Here is a 17,913-nt window from a genome sequence, read left to right on the forward strand (position 1 = left end):
TCATAAGTCTCCTCCTCTTGGCATCTGCGCGCTGCTCTGCGGTGATTGTGGGCAGGGGTCTTGAGGATGAAGTAAGCAGTCTTCCTCATGTGAGGAGGGGTCTTCAAGATGAAGTAAGCAGTCTTCATCATGCTGTACTCTTCACCTTTGGCACACTTGGATGCCCCAGTAATCACAGAACTAGCTGAACCCAGCCGTATCTGTAATTCTTCTGATAGCTGGCAAAGATTTAGAACAGCGTGACCTTCCTGCAAAATTTATTGCAGGAGGGGCAGACAGGGAGTATCCCAAGCTAGCAGATGTTTGGGAGCTTCTGTCTCTAAACTAACTGATAAGTAGAAGGATGGTGTGAAATAACTCATTCAGGTTTAGTCAGGCCACTAAATTCCACAGACTTACAACACAAACATTGATCTTTCTCTTCGACCTAAGTTAGGCTAAAAGTACTTTAGCCCTATGTTTTCCAGGCACTAGCTTTCCTCAAATCAAAACACACACAAACCTTTTGTTTTACTTTTACAAATTTTTTTGTTGTTTGACTCCATTTTGCTAAAGAGTCCTGGCCATTTTCAACTTGTTGCCTAATCTTGTGTCTTCAGCGAGCTTTGTTTCTGTTACTGCGAACTCACACAGTTACATCCACGTAGTAACACCTATGATTTGCGAAAGCCAGTACATTTATGTGCTTATCACAAATGAATATGCATGTTTGTGTGTAATAAATATCTGCTTGCTTAACCCCTCGGTGTGCAAGTCAGGAGGAGTGACCCCCCTTGCAGCCGGCGCCATGATAAACATACCTGCTTTATAACTCCCTTTGAGTTGTAGAGTCTCATTCCGTGCATCAGTTTCTTTTCTCAATAATCTTGTAAAAAGTATTAAAGTCTTGTTTTTGCAGTTAGCCGAAAGATGGCGGTTAAGGCGTGAAAACTTTGGCAGGAGCTGGGTTAGTGCTTACAGTGTAGGGAAGCCATCCCACACAAGCAGGTTGGCGAGGCGGGGTCGGGGGTGGGAGGGTAGTGAGCTCTCAAAGGAAGTAATGCACTCTGTACCCGGGGGTGGACTTGGTGTGGGTAACTTAGGCACTTCAGATAGGCTGTAAACTTTGGAGTACCTAGCCAATAGGGAAACAAGGGAGGGACTCTGCGGTTGGAGGTGGGCCATCAAAAGGTCATAAAAGCCTTGTGACCAGGGTGTGCCTCCTTACTGCAAGGCCTGTTTTTGCAAAAACTTGAAATAAAGAGATGCTTCACTGTTGTGTCTAAGCTGAGCCTTTACAAGAAGCATTTTTAAGTTTCTAACAATCCTACGGCAAGCACAGGCCACTTTGTGAAAGCCAAGTCAAATGAAGCTATTTGCAAGTTGTTCCTAAGGAGCAGGCAACTTCCATGTTGCCCCACGGGAGCCCAGAGGGAGCCCTGCTCAGCCCCACTGTGACATCATAGAACTGGGCACCCATACAGCGTGGTGGGGCAGGGAGAGAGCCCACAGCTGCGCGTGACTGTTGCCCTGAGCAGGGACACTCCTGTGGACGGGCAGTGCGGAGCTGCTGCTGGAGCTGGTTTTGCCTGAGGAGCCCAGATTGCTGAGGCTTAGGAGGAAGAGCTGAGCAGGGAGGCTGCCTTTGCCCAGAGATGGAAAGGAGAAAGGCATCACGGAAAAGAGGCCAAGGGGCCTTAAACGTCTCCTTTGAGAGCGAGACTGACCAGCAGTCAGTAGGAGAGACTGCAGGGCAGAGCCACCGCCAGGCGACTAGGTACGAAGTTGGCCGCGCGTGCCTGGGGCATCAGGTTAGGACGGTAGCTGGGACATGGCCTAATACAGCCAGCAGGTCATGGATCAGCATGGGGAAGCTGACAGCCACTTCTGCACAACAGCCCTGTGCATTGCCAAGCCCCCTTCTGGTGGGCCTTGGCTGAAAGCATGGCTTGCTCTCCCAGCCAAAAGGCAGTGTGCAGCAGGGGCTTCCTTATACTGTGAGGGTTGGGGCCCAGCTTTGCCCGGGGGAGGGGGGTCCCAGCCCCTGGCACCTCAGGTTGGTCTCCTGGGACCCGCCTGACTGACAGAGGGAGGCTGCATGGGGAGGAGAGCTCAGCCCCAGGAAAGAGGTGCGGGATAGTGGTTGAGGCAGCAGTCCGTGCCCCTTGTGTGAACAGCCACTGAGAGGAGCTGCTGAGAGGCATGTTGGGGCAGGGAACACGGAGGGAGGGGATGAGAATCAGGCTGTGCTGCGGCGTCACCGAAAGTCGGTAGAATAAGACTCCTTAACACCAGCCATAGAATCCTAGAACAGTTAGGGCTGAAAAGGACATTAAGATCATCTCGTTCCAACACCCCTGCCATGGGCAGGGACATCCTGCCCTAAATCACCCTTCAGATACTGGAAGGCTGCTCTGAGGTCTCCACGCAGCCTTCTCTTCTCCAGGCTGAACAGCCCCAGCTTTCTCAGCCTGTCTTCATACAGGAGGTGATTGAGCCCCCTGATCATCCTCGTGGCCCTCCTCTGGACTTGTTCCAACAGTTCCATGTCCTTTTCATGTTGAGGACACCAGAACTGCACACAATACTCCAAGGGAGGTCTCATGAGAGCAGAGGAGAGGGGCAGGATCACATCCTTCGACCTGCTGGTCGCTCTCCTCTTGATGCAGGCCAGGATACGGTTGGCTTTTTGGGCTGTGAGCGCGCACTGAAGCCGGCTCGTGCTCATTTTTCTCATCAAATGTAGCATTAAGAAGCAGGCATTATTTATTATGGCACCCGATGCATGGGGGAATTGCTCCACCAAACGTGCATGTCGATTCTTACAGATTTCTTGCTTATGAGAATTCATCTCATACATATACGTTATAATTCCCAGGGACCTTGTGCATAATTTCTTCCCAGAATTAACTGACGTAGGTTGCAACCTACTAGAGCATGCATGGTAGCTCGCTCTGGCGGTCGTAGGGGTCGTTACTCCTCTCTTGTCTTCCTCGGGTTATCCAAAGGTCACACGGAGGATGATGAAGATGTGATAGTTCATCTTTTTCTCGCTGTAGCAATCCTCCACACCGCAGTGTCAGATGTCCTTCTTGATTGCCTGCAAGAGCTGGTTCTCTGTGAACCACATGTATATATTATAATGTGTTTCCATGGTATGAATGGGCTACTTTTAGCTGAGTTTGCAAGCCTCGAGTCACTTAAAACAATTGAGCATTGTAGGAGCGGTTTTAGATGTATTATCAGGGTGCGCTTCCAGTGGTGGAGACTGCTGCTGCTGCCACCAGCTTTTTCCTCTTCCTCCACTGCAGGCCTGTAAAGCAAAGGCTGGGGAAAGGAGAGAGGGGGCCCCTGGAAGCAGCCCAGCTGTGCTGTCCTCTCTTGCTGCAGCTGGAACATCTCTTGGGAGGCTTCCACAGGCTTAGATCTGGCAAGGGCCTTGGTCCTCACAGCGTGAGCGCTGCGAGCAATTGGCATCTTTTTCTCTTCCTCCCACAGGAGCCTTTTCACAGAGGTGGAGCTGACGAAACGCATTTCTCAGTCCAATCCCAGCTCATCCGCTCGAGGGCCACCAAAGTGTCATGACAAGGCCACAGCACTTGCAAGTAAGCTCAGCACTGGTTCTTGCTGCAGAGTCCTTGGGGGTGAGCTCCGAGAGCTGCACTGTGCCACAAGCCTGGCAAAATGTCACGAGTGGCTGGAGAAATGCAGGCTGCCCTGCTCTTCACCCCAGAGAGGTGGTGCCTAGGACTCGGTGCTTGCCTCCCTGCAGGGAGCCAAAACACTCTTGGCTGAGCATCCTGGAGAAGAGACCTCAAGAGAGAGGCCTAACTTTTCTCTGGTTTCTTTGCCCAGGGACGGTCTTCAGCCTTGTTTGCCGCCCAGCAAGTATCCTTGCATCCCCGTGGAGATACTTGCTGATCATGTGCATCTTCACTGTGTATGTACTACCTGTTTCTGCTGTTGGGCTTTTGGGGAGGCGGTAGCCTCATGCTGCAGGGGTCAGGGTGCAGGGAGGGAGGGGGTGAGAACTGGGCTGTGCTGCCGCCTGTGCTTCAAGCAGTGGGGACTGCTGCTGCCGCCGCCAACTTCTTGCTCTTCCTCCACTGCAGGCTGCATCTTTGCTGTAAAGCAAAGATGGGGAGAGGAATATGTATGTAACTACATGTTTCTGTGTTGGATACGGGGAGCAAGAAGACGTCTGAGGGCCGGTGCAAGCAAAGGGGAGAGCAAGGGGTGTTCCTCAGCCAGCTTCCCACTCTCACGAGCACTGCTCGTCTTGTGGCCATTCTCAGGGAGAGCCAAGAGTAAAGCCCCTGGGCGGTCTCACTGCCACACATTCGCCAGAGACCCAGATTTTGGTCATGGTAGGACAAACTGCTGTGTAGCCAGATGCAGGGGTGCAGAGCCAACAGTCTTGATTTGCTCAACCTCTTTACTTTCTGGGAGTAGTGAGTCCTGGAGTTCTTTTGGGGAAGAGCTGCTGGCAGTTTTGAAAGGTGTGGACAGAAAGTGTTCCTTCTGGGAGCTTCCCTGGCAGCTGTCTGTCAGCAGCAGGCTTCCAAAACAGTGGCTTTCCTGCCTGGAAGTGGTAATGCCGCTGCTTTGCTCAAAACCTGGCTCATTGACAGACATAGGACACCCTCCTTTTTCAGGCAAAAGATGGCCGTGCACAAGAAGAGGTGCTTGAAATTCATTATCTTCTTGCTTCCGATGGTTCTTGGTGAGTCTGCCTGAGCACACATTTGAGAGTAACAGCCTGGTTGTGCTGGATGCCAGCTTTTCTTTTTGGCCCATACGTGTGGAAACTCGCAGGGTCCAAGTGCTTCTGGAGTGCGTCCTTGACAAGGACTTGCTTTTCAGCTACCAGTAAGACTGGTAGCCTCCCAGCCATGCTGCTGCACTGGCCACAGAACCAAAGGTTTTGCTTAGTCTGCAAGCCTGCGAGAGAAGGGAGTATGTATTTCCAAGCCTGAACGGGGGGATACCCAGAGGGGCTGTGCAGGGTGACTGATGCCCCTCCTGATACCTCTCCTGGCTGATGCAGCCTGGTCTCGGGGCTCACAGAAGCAGTAAGGGGAAATGGGGAATAGCTCTGGGTCACCGAGCACACCTGAAGATCGTGGCTACACAGTGCCCTGAAGCCTGTGGTGATGGCTTCCAGTCAGAGGCACGTCCTCTCTCTGCACCCCATGTTCCCCACCTCCTCGGCTTACCTGCTGCCCCAGCCACAAGGCAACCAGGAGGAGACCACGGTGCTGCAGGGATCACTAGCAACCCAGGTCAAGTAACTGTCTCTTGGTGATGTGTATTGCAGCTGGTGTTTACTGTGGGACCTCCCTGCCAGTGTGGACAATGCGGGCAGAGGCACAGAGAGAGGTTGGTGACCCTTTGGGACAGGCAGCTCCTGCAAGGGAGCAGTGCTGACAGTGGCTGGCTAAATCATGGGCTTCTCTGTGTGCACACAGAGTGACCCAAAGAAGCAGCAGCTTTTGCCGGGGCTTCCTAGGGAAGCCTCTCCTGGGAAGCCCCAGCAGCTCTGGGGGTGGATACTCTAACAGAGCGTTTTTCCCTTTCAGGATCTGACATGGGCATCTGCAGCAGAAACAAAGATGCTGAGGTAAGAGATGTTTCCTGGGCTGGAATTGATCTGTGCAGAAGCATCAGCCAACCTGTCACGGTTTAATCCCGGCCGGTAACTCAGCACCACGCAGCCTCTCGCTCACTCCCCCTCTTCTCTCTCCCCGTGCTCCCCGAGGGATGGGGAGGAGAATCAAAAGAATGTAGCTCCCATGGGCTGAGATAAGAACAGTCCAGTAACTAAGGTATAACACAAACCGTTGCTGCTACCACCAGTAACAATAATGATGAAAGGAATAACAAGGGAAGAGAATACAACCACTCACCATCCGCGGACCGATACCCAGCCCGACCAGAGCAGTGATCGAGCCCTTCCGGGTAACTGCTCTGGGTTTCTATAGTGGGCATGAAGTGCTGTGGTATGGAATACCTCTTTGGCTAGTTTGGATCAGGTGTCCTGTCTCTGCTTCTTCCCGGCTTCCCCTCCTCCCTGGCAAAGTGTGAGACTCACAAAGTCCTTGGTCAGAGTAAACATGACTGAGCACCAACTAAAAACATCGGTGTTATCAGCGCTGTTCCCAGGCTGAAAGTCAAAAGCACAGCGCTGCACCAGCTACTGAGAAGGAGAAAAATGACTGCTACAGCTGAACCCAGTACAGCCTCGTGCTACCTGCACCCATTTTTCTAACAGCCACGGTTCCCGTACTTCCCTCTGGCCACTGCCTTTCTTTCAGCCTGGGGAGGAAGGGAAGCATTCACAAAGCAGAAAGCCCCTGTGTCTCTGCTCCTTGCTGAGCTCAGACGCTCCCAAGGGAATGGGCTGCTCTCTGACAACATCTGCTTTCCTGTTCCTGCAGGAATTTGCACACCTCTTTGACAGAGCAAACCCAAAAGTTGCAGCTTCTGCTGGAGGAGATGGCTCATCTGGAGGTGGAGATAAGCAGTTTGAAGAAGGTAACCCTGCATTTTGGAGAAGAAGGCTTGGCTGGGCAGAAGCCCTGAGGAAGCACTCCTTGGGATTAGTAGTGGGCTCAGCCTGCTGGCCGCAGCAAGCCAGCCTTTGCCAGGGGATTGCTGGGTGAGCTGTGGCACTGCCCAGGCCCTTCTCTGGGCCCAGGTTAACTGGTGCTTTAGGCAATGGGGGTCTTCCAACAGCCTTCCCTTGGCACGGGCACCTCCGGCTGCTGTGGCTGGGCCCTGAGCAGCAGTGAGACCCAGGCCCTCTCCCATGGCCAGCCATCGTGGGCATGGCCTGAGCAAGGAAGGTGGGACAAAGGGAGTGAGGACACCATGGTCGTGGCCGCAGATACTGTGCTCGTGACTCACGTCAGCTGCAGGCTCTGAGCTTACTGGACAAGGCGTGCCTTGTGTTTCTGACACTGACCCTTTGCCTTTCTGGGTGCTGGCAGCCATGCTGAACTGCCTGCTGATGTGCTCGTTTTCTGTGCTTGTTTGCGTCTTTCCCAGGAGAGTCAGGAGGTGAACCAGGCAGCGCTGGAGCTGGCTTCGGAAATCTACGTCGAAAGATCTGACTGGGCCCTGAAAAGTGCTGGTATGGACACAGCAGCCCATTCTCCTTGCCATGCACTTGTCTGTAGCACTCCCCAAAGGAGGATGTCCTGCAGGTGCTGCTCTCCAAAGCAGGGGAGCTGAAAGCAGGGGAGCTTCATGAGGTCCGAGAGCAAGTCTGTGGCAGTGGCTCTCTTGGATTCCCTCCTGGTCCCACCTCTGCGCAGGTGCCTCTGGCACTGCCCCACACACATTCCAGGGCTGATGGAGGGGCTCCTTTCCTCATCAATGCATTTGGAAAGGGAACGGATGGCTCATCCTTTATTGCCCACACAGCAAGCCCTCAGCTTTGGTCTGCTGTCATTCACCGGCACCCTCAGACCTTCTACTTGTGGTGCTGAGAGGAGCAGACACCAGGCATACGGGTGCTGCCGTCCTGCGCAGCTGGCACCCCTACCAGCATGGAGATGAGGAGAGGACTGACAGACACGGAGCTGTCCAGCAGCATCAGAAAGAGGGTCTGAGCACGGGGTCCTACTCTGTGGCCTCTTGCAGTCACCTGCTCTCCCTTCCTTACAGGTGCCATCATTGACATGCAGAGAACTTCAAAGACTTATGACTGCAAAGAGAATTGGGTCTGCAGGCTTTCACGGTTCTTCCACGCTCCCAACTCTCCTGATCTGATTTTGCAGGTATTGTAGCAGAAATCACCGGTGCATGTTTCCTTCCTGTGGAGCTGGGGACTGACCTTAGGGGTTGTCCTCTCAGTCCAGTGGTGATGCTCAAGCCCACAGTGCTGATCTGTTGCCTGAAACCAAAGCTTGAACTCAGGGCTGGGCTTGATAGAAAGCAGTGGTTCCCCTCAGGAGGGGAACAGAGCTCAGCTGCTGCATCTTGCCCACAGTCCTCTGTCACGGCTGGGTGAACGACTTTCTCCCTGGTGACCTCATTTCCATACTCACCCCTAACAGTACCTTTTTGGGGTGGGAGGCAGGGGGTCCTCTGCAGAGCCACTGGGCACAGAGGTGTATCTGTAAGGCCCGGACTAGGTTGGCTTAGTAACAGGGATTCTCCTCTTTCCGTAATACCGAGAGGCTGCTGCGTTTGCCCATTTCCCCAGACGTGCCTCATTTTCAAGCTGGAATAGACCCCCCAGACACACCAGCACCTGTGCTTCAAGCTACATGAGCAGCTGTGTTGAACTGAACGTGGGCTCACCTTTCATTGCTCTCACATTCTGATTGCAGCCGGATATTTCGCCAGGAAAGTGCTGGCCTTTACAAGGGCACCAGGGCCAGGTGGTCATCAGGTTGCCAGCACGAGTTCATCTGACTGCTGTCAGCGTGCAGCACATCTACAAAGAGGTCTCTCCATCTGGGACCGTCCTCAGTGCCCCCCGAGACATCGCTGTCTTTGTAAGTCTCTGCTGGGTGCTGCTGGCTGGCATGTGGCCCTGGGGGAAAGCTGTGACTGGAACTTGCTTGCTTTGTGCATCCTTGGAGGTTCGTGTCCTGCTTTCTCCTAAGCCCTGCAGCGCACTTGCAGGATACTTCAGGGGGTCTAGAGGTTCCATCCCTCTCAGGACTCGTTCTGGTGAGAGCACCTTGAAGAAAACACAAGGTGGAGACAGTGCTTAACTGCTGCTAGAGCCCCAGGAGAGGCTGAGTAGATAACAGCCCACGCAGCATGTGCCGATCCAGCACACACAAACATCCTCTTTGTTGGAACAAGCCTGAGCTTCTCTCCTTCCTCCTTGTGCTTTTCCCTCGAGGGAGTGAATGTGGACAGAGAAGAGGAAACTCTCCTTGGGATGTTCGTGTACGACGTGGCAAAAGAGGCCATTCAAACCTTCCCTCTGAAGGTACGGTCCACGCAGGAGGGCAAGATGCCCAGGAGAAAACCAGGAGTGCCTGCAAGTCCGTGGCAGGAAGAGCGTGAATGCTCTCTCCCCTGGCACAGGGGCCCGGACCACTGCCGGGGAGGTGTGGTGGAGCTGGGAGGGCTGAGTAGCCTGCGGTGGTGGTAGCAGCAACAGCTTTGCAGGGGCAGGGTTGTTCCCGTGGGAGCTTCAGTCCTGAGAGAGCCCTGGCTGCAGCTGCTGCCTTCAGCGGAGCCAGCTGCACACAGGGCCTCTCCACCAAAGCAACATCTTCGTGCCAGGAGAAATAGAGATGCCTGGTGGGGAAAGCTGCCAGGCAGCATTGTCGCTCCACCCTGTGGCCTGCTGACAGGCTAGACAGTGTCCTTTGCTCCCAGCACAACACGTCCCTTTTCTCCTGGTGCCCTCACACCTGCCAGTAGGAAGGCAGGCAGAGAGGATAGCGGGAGCTTCATGGGGTTTCACACCACCTGTCTCACGCATAGGAGGACCTCCCCAGCCTCTCTGTCAGCACGGAGCAAGCCGCAGAGGGAAAGGGGCAAAGGGAAGGGAGGTGCAGTCCCCAGCAGGCCAGGTTGCAGAGGGTGCCTTCTCCCTTCCCATGCCTCCAGTCTCTGCAGGAGCCCCGCTGCCAGCAGGGAGCCTCGGGTGCCTACAGCCACTCCAACCCGCTTTTGGAAGCTTGTTCCTGAGCAGGAGCAGGGCTGGCAGGGGCAGAAACGTCAACGGCACCGTCACACTTAACGCCTCAGTTTCCTTGTCACTCTCTTCACAGAACACACAGAGAGCCTTTTCACACATCAAACTTACCGTGAAGAGCAACTGGGGAAACACAGCCTACACCTGCATTTATCGAGTGCAGGTTCATGGAAAGATGGCAAAACCAGAAAACCTCAACTGAAACCAGAGAAGGAAAAGAACACAAATAAAAAAGAGGGAGGAGGGATAAATGGTTTGTCAGATCAGAGTGGTGTAGAAGATCTGTCTCCAAAGTAGGGTGTGCAGGAAGGACCACTGGGGGATGGGTAGGAGCACCCGCTGACATGGCTACAGGGCAGCCTGCAGGCAGCGGATGTGGGTCACCAACAATCCTTGGGACAGCTCCTTGGGGCTGCCAGGGGCTTGTGAGCTCCCCCTTTTAATTTCCCAGTAGAGGGGCTGGAGAAGCACCGGGTTCCCCAGTGCACCATCAAAGGGGTGTGTGTGATGGCTGCCTTCTCCCGGGGATGGTTTCAGGGGTGTGCAGCCAGGGGTACCCAGGGTTGTCCTTCCAAGCAGGGTCCCTGCACCCCAGGGGCTGTGTGCTGGAGCAGTCTGGGGGAAGTCATCTTCCTGCTGAAAGACCCAGCACAGGACAGCTGAGACCAAAGCTGATGGACAGATGAGATCTTCTGAACAGCTCTTTGATATCTCGTCTGAATTTCATCTGACACAACACCCCCATAGGCGCTCCTTCCATGTTCCTATTTCCTTACTGCCGGAGGGCAGGACTGGCTCTGCCAGAGCCCCCAGCAGAGCCCCCTCCTTCCACTGACACCCTCAGCCTGCAGCAACCAGAGCTCATGGAAGGGACCTGCCAAAAGTCTTCCTGAAACCAGAGAAGAGGCAGTTTCAGGGTGTTCTGTGAGAAATGCATTAGGTTTCACTCAGAGAATTCTCCCCTAAATTGCCACTGTCTTTTCCCTTTTGGAAAGCCCCCATAAGAAGAAGCAGCAAATGTCCAGTGGCAGCTCCGTCACCCGCTTCCTCCGCCTGCCATTTGCAGACACGTGGGAGCTGCAGCTCTTGCATGCCTGACTCTTCCTCGGCATCTACCTGGCTGTGCTCCTGGGCAACGAACTCATCCTCACCACCACAGCCTGCAACCAGTGTCTCCACACCCCCATGTACTTCTTCCTCCTCGACCTCCCCTGCTGGACCTGCGCCCCATGTCCACCACTGTCACTAAACCGATTGCCAGTTCCCTCTGGAACACCAGGGCCATCTTCTTCCTGGGATGTGCTGCCCAGGTCTTTTTCTTTCTCTCCTCAAGCACAGATGAGTTTTATCTTCTCACCATCATGCCCTACAACCACTTTGTGTCCATCTGCCAACCCCTGCATGACGGGACCCTCCTGGGCAGCACAGCTTGCGTCCGCAATGGCAGCAGCTGCCTGGGCCAGAGGGTTTCCCAGTTCTCGGCTGCACACTGTGGGACTTTGTCACTTCCCTCTGCTAAGGCAATGCCCAAAGGACCAAAGCTGGGGGAGCAGAGTGGGTTCCTGTCCCCTCTCTGCCTGTTCTGGGACAGTTCTGCCACTGTCCAGATGCTCTGGGAGAGCTTGGGAGCCCTTCCCTGAGGCCGTGTATGAGGAGATCGGTTACAGCTCAGCATGGAAGAAGCAGGCAAGGTTCGGTTGCCCATATTCAGCGAGTCCCCTCCATGGGGCACATCTGCCAGGCTTTTCCCCCTTACTGCCCCACCCAGGGCTGACCCCTGCGCTGGGGTGTGTGGGGAGAGCAGCAAGGTCCTGGGCCCAAGAGAGGAGCTTCATCTCACCAGTTCTTCCTGTCCCCGCCAGGGACAGCCCCTCTCTGTGTGCTCCTGCGTGCTGCGTGACACCTGAGGGTTGAGGGAAGGTCCTGTCCCAGGGCAGCTCTGGGAGACCCTTTGAGACAGGGCTTGTCCCAGGGGAGCAGGGTGAGTCCTGAGCCCTCCTCCCACTCAGCCTTTTCTCCATGGCTCCCCCCAGCAGTGAGCACAAGCTTGGCCACCAGAGCACATCCCATAACACCTCCAGGTTCCTATTCAAAGAGGTCCCTGACTTCTAAGATTCTGTGATTCTTTCAGAGCGTAATTCGTGATTCTCTCTCCTTAACTGTTGGTGTTTTGGGAGACTCCTCTGTGGTATTTACCCCATGGCAAAGGTCACGCAGAGCATCTGCCTTTCTGGCTACACCCTTCAGAGAAGCCACCTGTGTGCACTGCAAAGGGGAGTGCTGAGGTGGGCTGTGTCCTTGGGGAAAGCCCTGTTCCTGCGGGGGACACAGCCCTGGGAGAGAGCATGCAGGGAAGGGCTGTGCTGCATTCACAGGGCAGTGTTTAGCTCCAGTCAAGTGACATGATGCTGTCAGAGCTCTGTGCCTTGCTCACGCTGCTCCTCTCCCTTCGTCCTCACCTTGCAGGGTTTTGGCTGAGGCACAGACATGGAATGACGACAGCCAGTCATCCTCAGCCATGCACACCCTCGAGCCATGGCCTTCCCACCAAGGAGGGCAGTGCTGGGGGCACCAGGGAGGAGCAGATCTCGGGCACCCCGTACACTCACCCTCACTGGGGCTCCTCACTCCCCTGGGACAGGCTGGAGCCCAGAGGTGAGGGCAGTCCCAGGGGAGCAGCCTCATGGCCAGGGTGCCCCTCTCTTTCACTGCCCTCCTTGGTGGGCTCTGCCACTCTGGCTTAACCTCTCCAGGTTCCCCCTCAGCCCCCCATTATGCATTCTCATGAAGCGGCAACTTGCAGAACATGCTGGAAGCAACAACATGCTCTTGCTGACAGGTTCCTGTGCCACTGGCCCTGGGCAAATACAGCTTATCAGCCACACACACACAGAGGAGGGATGACAAGAACAAACATCTCTCCTGTTGCCATGAGAGCTCTCTTGTTCCTGCAATTAGCTCCAAGTGGCTGCCTGAGGACAAGCGCCTGCTTCTCGGTGTCCCTCTGGATGGCCACATCCTGCTCGGGGACAGAGCTGGCCTGGCCAAGGATGAGGGCATTGAAGGGACATGCCTTGGGGACAAGGGCCTTGGGTGACCAGTGTCTGAGTGCCACCCAGGGACGTGGCTGGAGCCAGAGCCTTGTTGGGGACAAAGTCATTGGGACCCCCCATCTGGAGGCAGCTCTGCAGAGTGGGACTCCAGTGATCGGGGTGGGTATGGTGGCCCCAGGCAGTGGCAGGCTGGTGGCCAGGGCAGGGGATATTCTGCTCTGTTCTCTGCACTGGGGAGGCTGTGGCTGGGGACCAGACCAGGCTGGGGCCTGCTGTGTGTGGGAAATGGGGTGGGCTGGAGCTGGGCATCGGGACCACCCCAGCACGCTTTCAAGCCGAACCCTCATCTCCCAGTGCCCAGCACTCACCAGTGCTCCCCATTGCCTCCCGTGACTGAAGGTCGCAGTCACCCGGCAGTATCCCCACCTGCCAGTACACCGCAGCTGTCCTCCTACTTCCCAGTGTTCCCTAATGCTGGGATCCTTGATGCCCCAGGAAGAGGGGTCATTCCCAGCCCCCTGTTTACCCAAGGGATGGAGAGGGGGCAGGGACAGTTCTGCTTAGAGACCCCTGGTCTGAGGCTAGCATCATCCCTGGGGGAGTCCTGGGGGGAAGGACAGTCCTGGGAGGTAGGCGGTACTGGGAGATGGTAGTGCTGGGAGGTGAGGGGCACTGGAAGATAGGGGGATCCGGCTTTGGGGGGCTGTTGGAGGGTGCTTTTGTGTTGGAGCAGTGGGCAGACACTGTAGGATGTCTGGCTGTCAGGGGTCCTTTGTCTGTTCCCCTTCACCACCCCCAGATGCCTGGGCACTTGCATGTCCAGCTGCCTCGTGCAGGAAGCTGGACTGATGCCGGCAAAGGTGGCTGAAGCCATGCTGGAGGCAGGGGTGACTGCGCCTAGGCCGGGCTTGCTGCCAGGGCTGGTGTCTCTGCCAAGTCTGGCTTTGCCCTGGGGGCAAAGGAGGAGTCCTGGGAGGGATAAATCTGCCCCTCACCTTCTCCAGCCTCATCCAGGACTCACCACACCGCAGAGAAACATGAAGGTCGCAGTGCTCAGCATGGCCCTGCTCTTCACCATCCTGCTGTGCACCCCAGCAGATGCTCAGGTGAGTCCCCAGTGCCTCATGGAGGGGCTCAAGGCTGGGAACAGGTGTTGGCTGCAAGACATCAGCTCCCCTGCAGGATGAAATCACAGTGGTGAGCACGAAACCCCTTGAGTTGGCTTCTCCCTTTCCCAAGCAAGAGGAAAGGGAGAAGCCCCAGGCGATGCAGCTTTCTGCCTTCCACAGTTCTGTCTGTTCCCAAGCTTCCCAGCAGTATAGCTCCTGATACCCAGAGCCCAGCTTCTTCACTGCATGGTCGGATCTATCTCCTCGCTAGGAGGGCCCCAAACGGTTTCTTTTCTCGATGCCCCCACACCCCTCCCTTTTGGGCCCCTTCATCCTTTTGGACCCCTCAGGCATCCCCTCCCTGGGATCTCCTCTGTGTCCTACCTAGGGTCCCCAGATGCCCTCCCTTTGATCGTTCCCAATGCCTTTGGGACGTCACCCCCCTCAGTCCTTTACCTTTCATCCTGTCCACTGTGGTAATGTCCCCAAAGCCACTTCCTTGAACCTCAGCTCCCAAACACTCTCCCAGTCCCCTCACTTTGGTCCTCTGCAGTCGGCCTTCTGCCTCTACCAACCACCACACTTGAAGTCCCCGTATCCTCTGCACCTGAATTCCTATACCCCACATTAACATCCCACACGGTCCTGTCCCTTCAATGCTATCAGCCTAGCTAGTTCACGCCAGTGCCCTATCTTTGGGTCCCAGTCACCCCATCCCCTTTGGAGACCCCTAGTTCTCCAGGCTGTCCTTACCTCTGTCCCCACCCCTGGTCACTGCATGAACAGGTATCCCAGGTGAAACTTGGAGCAATGGGGTGGGGGGGAGCAGAAGGGATCTTCCTGCTCAGACCAGAGGGAAGCTGTGGGCCTGGGGAGGCTGGGGACACCTGTGCCCCACACAAAGCCCCACCGAGGTCCAATCCAGACAAGCTCTTTGCTCTCTTTCCCAGGCAGTCTTAGAAGAAAGTGGAGATTATGGCCTGAGTGTGAGTATTGGGGTGGACTTAGAGGGCAACCAATCTGGGGAACTAGATGGCAGTTTACGCCTCCCATCCCTTGCTGGTCCCTTGCTGGTACTGGGGACATACCAGTGACCAGTGAGGTTTTGTGGTCTCTCTACAGGGGGAACTCGAAATAGAGGAAGGGAAGAAGCCTGAGGTAGGTATCATGAGTTCTGCTGTCCCCAGATGCTCCCCCCTCACGGCCACAACACTCCAGTGTTTTTCCAGGGAGGCCCCCTTCCCCTGGGTCCCCCTTGCACTCCCATCCATCCCATTACAACCCAAAGCACCCCAGGATGCCCCAATACATGGCCATGCACCCAGGTGACCCCTTCCCCAGGACCCCCATTGCTTTCTGTGTACCACCATGCAAATTCTTGTACCCCATTTCTCCCTGAAAGCACCTTCTCCAAGGACCCCATTGCTCATCGCTTTTCCCTGCCTGCCAGTACACCCCAGTGCACCCAAGCGTGTCCCTAACCCTCCCTTTCTCCCCAGGTTCCTCTGGTGCTTCTCCGCCAGAAACGCCTGGCTGTAGGTCTTCGTGTCTAGGTGAGCAGCATCAGGGCATTTCCAGCCCCACAAGGGATTCTGAGGCCCAGGAAATCCCTGAGCCCTCAGGGGTGGCCAGAGCTTGGGTATGGAAGAGGGAAACAGAGGGGACTGTCCATGATCCATGTGCCAGGGCAAGCTGGACAGAGCTGCCTTTCCTTGCACTCAGCGGGGCTCAGCAGACCCAGAGGATCACTGTGCAGGCCAGGCAAGGGCTCTGGTGCCATACAGACCCCCAGGATGACCGTGAGGGCTGGGCAGGGCTCTGGGAGGTTTCAAGGCTTCCTGTTGTAAGGGAGTCTGGGTGCCCTATGGATCTCACAGGAGCCAAGCCCTATCCCAGGCATATTGGGGTCTCCAATTCCCTTCTCCTTCCTCAGGTCTCTGCAGAGAGACACCGGGGACAAGGCCCCTCTCGTGTTCCAGCAGACACCGCGGGCGGGTGTTTCATTTAGGGATCTGTCTTTCAGGACCGAAGTGGTGGTGACCTCCTTATCGTGTCCCCCTCCAGCGCCATGAGGAGATGGTCATCCCTGGAGGACCCCACCTGATCCCCTGGGAGCCCTGGGCCGTTTCCCTCTCATGATCAATAAACCCGTTCAGCAAAGCTGCACTCTGTGTGTCTGTGCCTGTGTCCCCTCTCCTCTGCCAGCGGCCGCATGCCTGGATCCTCTCCGGCTGCATCACCACAGTGAGCAGAGTGGCTGAGGGAATGTGGGCTCCTGTGGTGTCTGTGTAAAGGAGATTCCCTTCCCGCACACCGTGTGCCCCAGGTAAGGGCAGATGAGGGCAAACTGGAGTGTCCCTCTGTCCTGGTTTAAACCCAGCTGGTAGCTCAGCACCAGGCAGCCGCTCGCCCACCCCCTGGGTGGGATGGGGAGGGGAATCGGAAGAATGTAAAACCTGCGGGTGGAGAAAAGAACAGTTTAATAATTGAAAGCAAGTAAAAGATAGTGATAATATAAACAACACCAACAATAACAGAAATTATAATAATACTAGGAAGCAACAGAATAAGAGAAATGAAAATCCAGAAAACACAAGTGTTGCCCAATACAATTGCTCAGCACCCGCTGACCGATACCCAGCCTGATCCAGCATCAAACGGTCCTTTCCGTCCAACTCACCCAGTTTCTATACCGGTCATGACATGCTGTGGTCTGGAATACCTCTGTGGCTAGTTCAGGTCAGGTGTCCTGTCTCTGCTTCCTCCTGGCTTCTTGTGCTCCTCCTCACTGGCAGAGCATGAGAGACTGAAGAGTCCTTGATCAGGATAAGTGCTACTGAGCAACAACTAAATCACTGGTGTGTTACCAGCATTGCTCTCAGACTGAAGCCAAAACAGAGCACTGCACCAGCTACAGGGAAGAGAATTAACTCTGTCTCAGCCAAAACCAGGACTACTGCCTGGGAAAGGGAAAGCAGCCTGCCCGCCCCTCGTCCTCTGCTTTGCAACTACCAGCCCTTGAGTATCCCCACCTTCTGTTGGGGCTTCTGAGAACACACAACCACCTTAGCAGAGAGACCAGCCACAGGACAGCAGGCCTGCTCCCTGCCTTGGCCCAAAGCTGAGCAGAGGGAGGCCAAGGAACACATCTTTGCCTTTCACTAGCTCAGCTATTCAATGCTGATGCGCGCTCACACATCACGAGCTGTTCAGAAGGCATAAGCAGACCCTGGATCGGACCTTTCTCACACACTGGGGATCAGCTGGCAGAGCAAGGGCATCCAGCAATGTCTGGCTGGAGCTAGGAGGGAACTGGAGCTAGGACTTGGAACCAATTCCAGTGCCAGCTCAGTTCCAGCCACGAGCTTGCCCTGCCACGTGGACAGGGCATGTCACTCCAGTTTGCATCAGAGACTAGATCTTTCCTTTGGGAGGCCTTCTAAAACCCCTTGAGGGATGTATTTTATCTGCCCCTTAGCTCTGTCTCTCTTGCCTTTATCTTCCTCACCAGAAAGGGGAGAAATGCCAGTCAGTAACAGCAGCAGACCATTAGCAATGTCCTGATAACACGGGAGTTTTCCATCAAGTTTTCTCCCCGCCACTGTGACAGGGGGACTTCAGCTAAAGGTGCCCAGGCATGCACACAGCAACACACAGCAACACACAGCAAAGGGCAAATGCACGTACAGCAACTCGTTATGCCAGACGCCTGCACTGCGGACAAGTCTTCTGGAGAACAAGGCGCTATGGGCACCTTCTTTTCCTCCCTTTTCCCCTTTCAGGTGATGCTGATCAAGCCACAGCCACCTGCTCTCTCTTTTGGGCTCAAGAGGCACTTTCCTCTTGTCCTGCTCCTTGTAAGTTTTGAAGAAGAGACTGACCCCCACCTCTCTCCATCCTCCTTTCATGTAGCTGTAGAGAGTGAGAAGGCCCCCCCTCAGCCTTCTCTTCTCCGGACTAAACACTCCTAGTTCCCTTAGCCATTCCTCACAGGACTTGCTCTCTGGACCCTTCACCTCCTCTGTTGTCCTTCTTTGGACATGCTCCAGCACTTCTCTGTGTGTCCTGTAGGGCACCTCCTGCATGTCTTTCAGGACTGCGAAGA

Source organism: Psittacula echo (genome assembly GCF_963264785.1).
Source record: "Psittacula echo genome assembly, contig: SCAFFOLD_48, whole genome shotgun sequence".
Lineage (NCBI taxonomy): Eukaryota > Metazoa > Chordata > Aves > Psittaciformes > Psittacidae > Psittacula > Psittacula echo.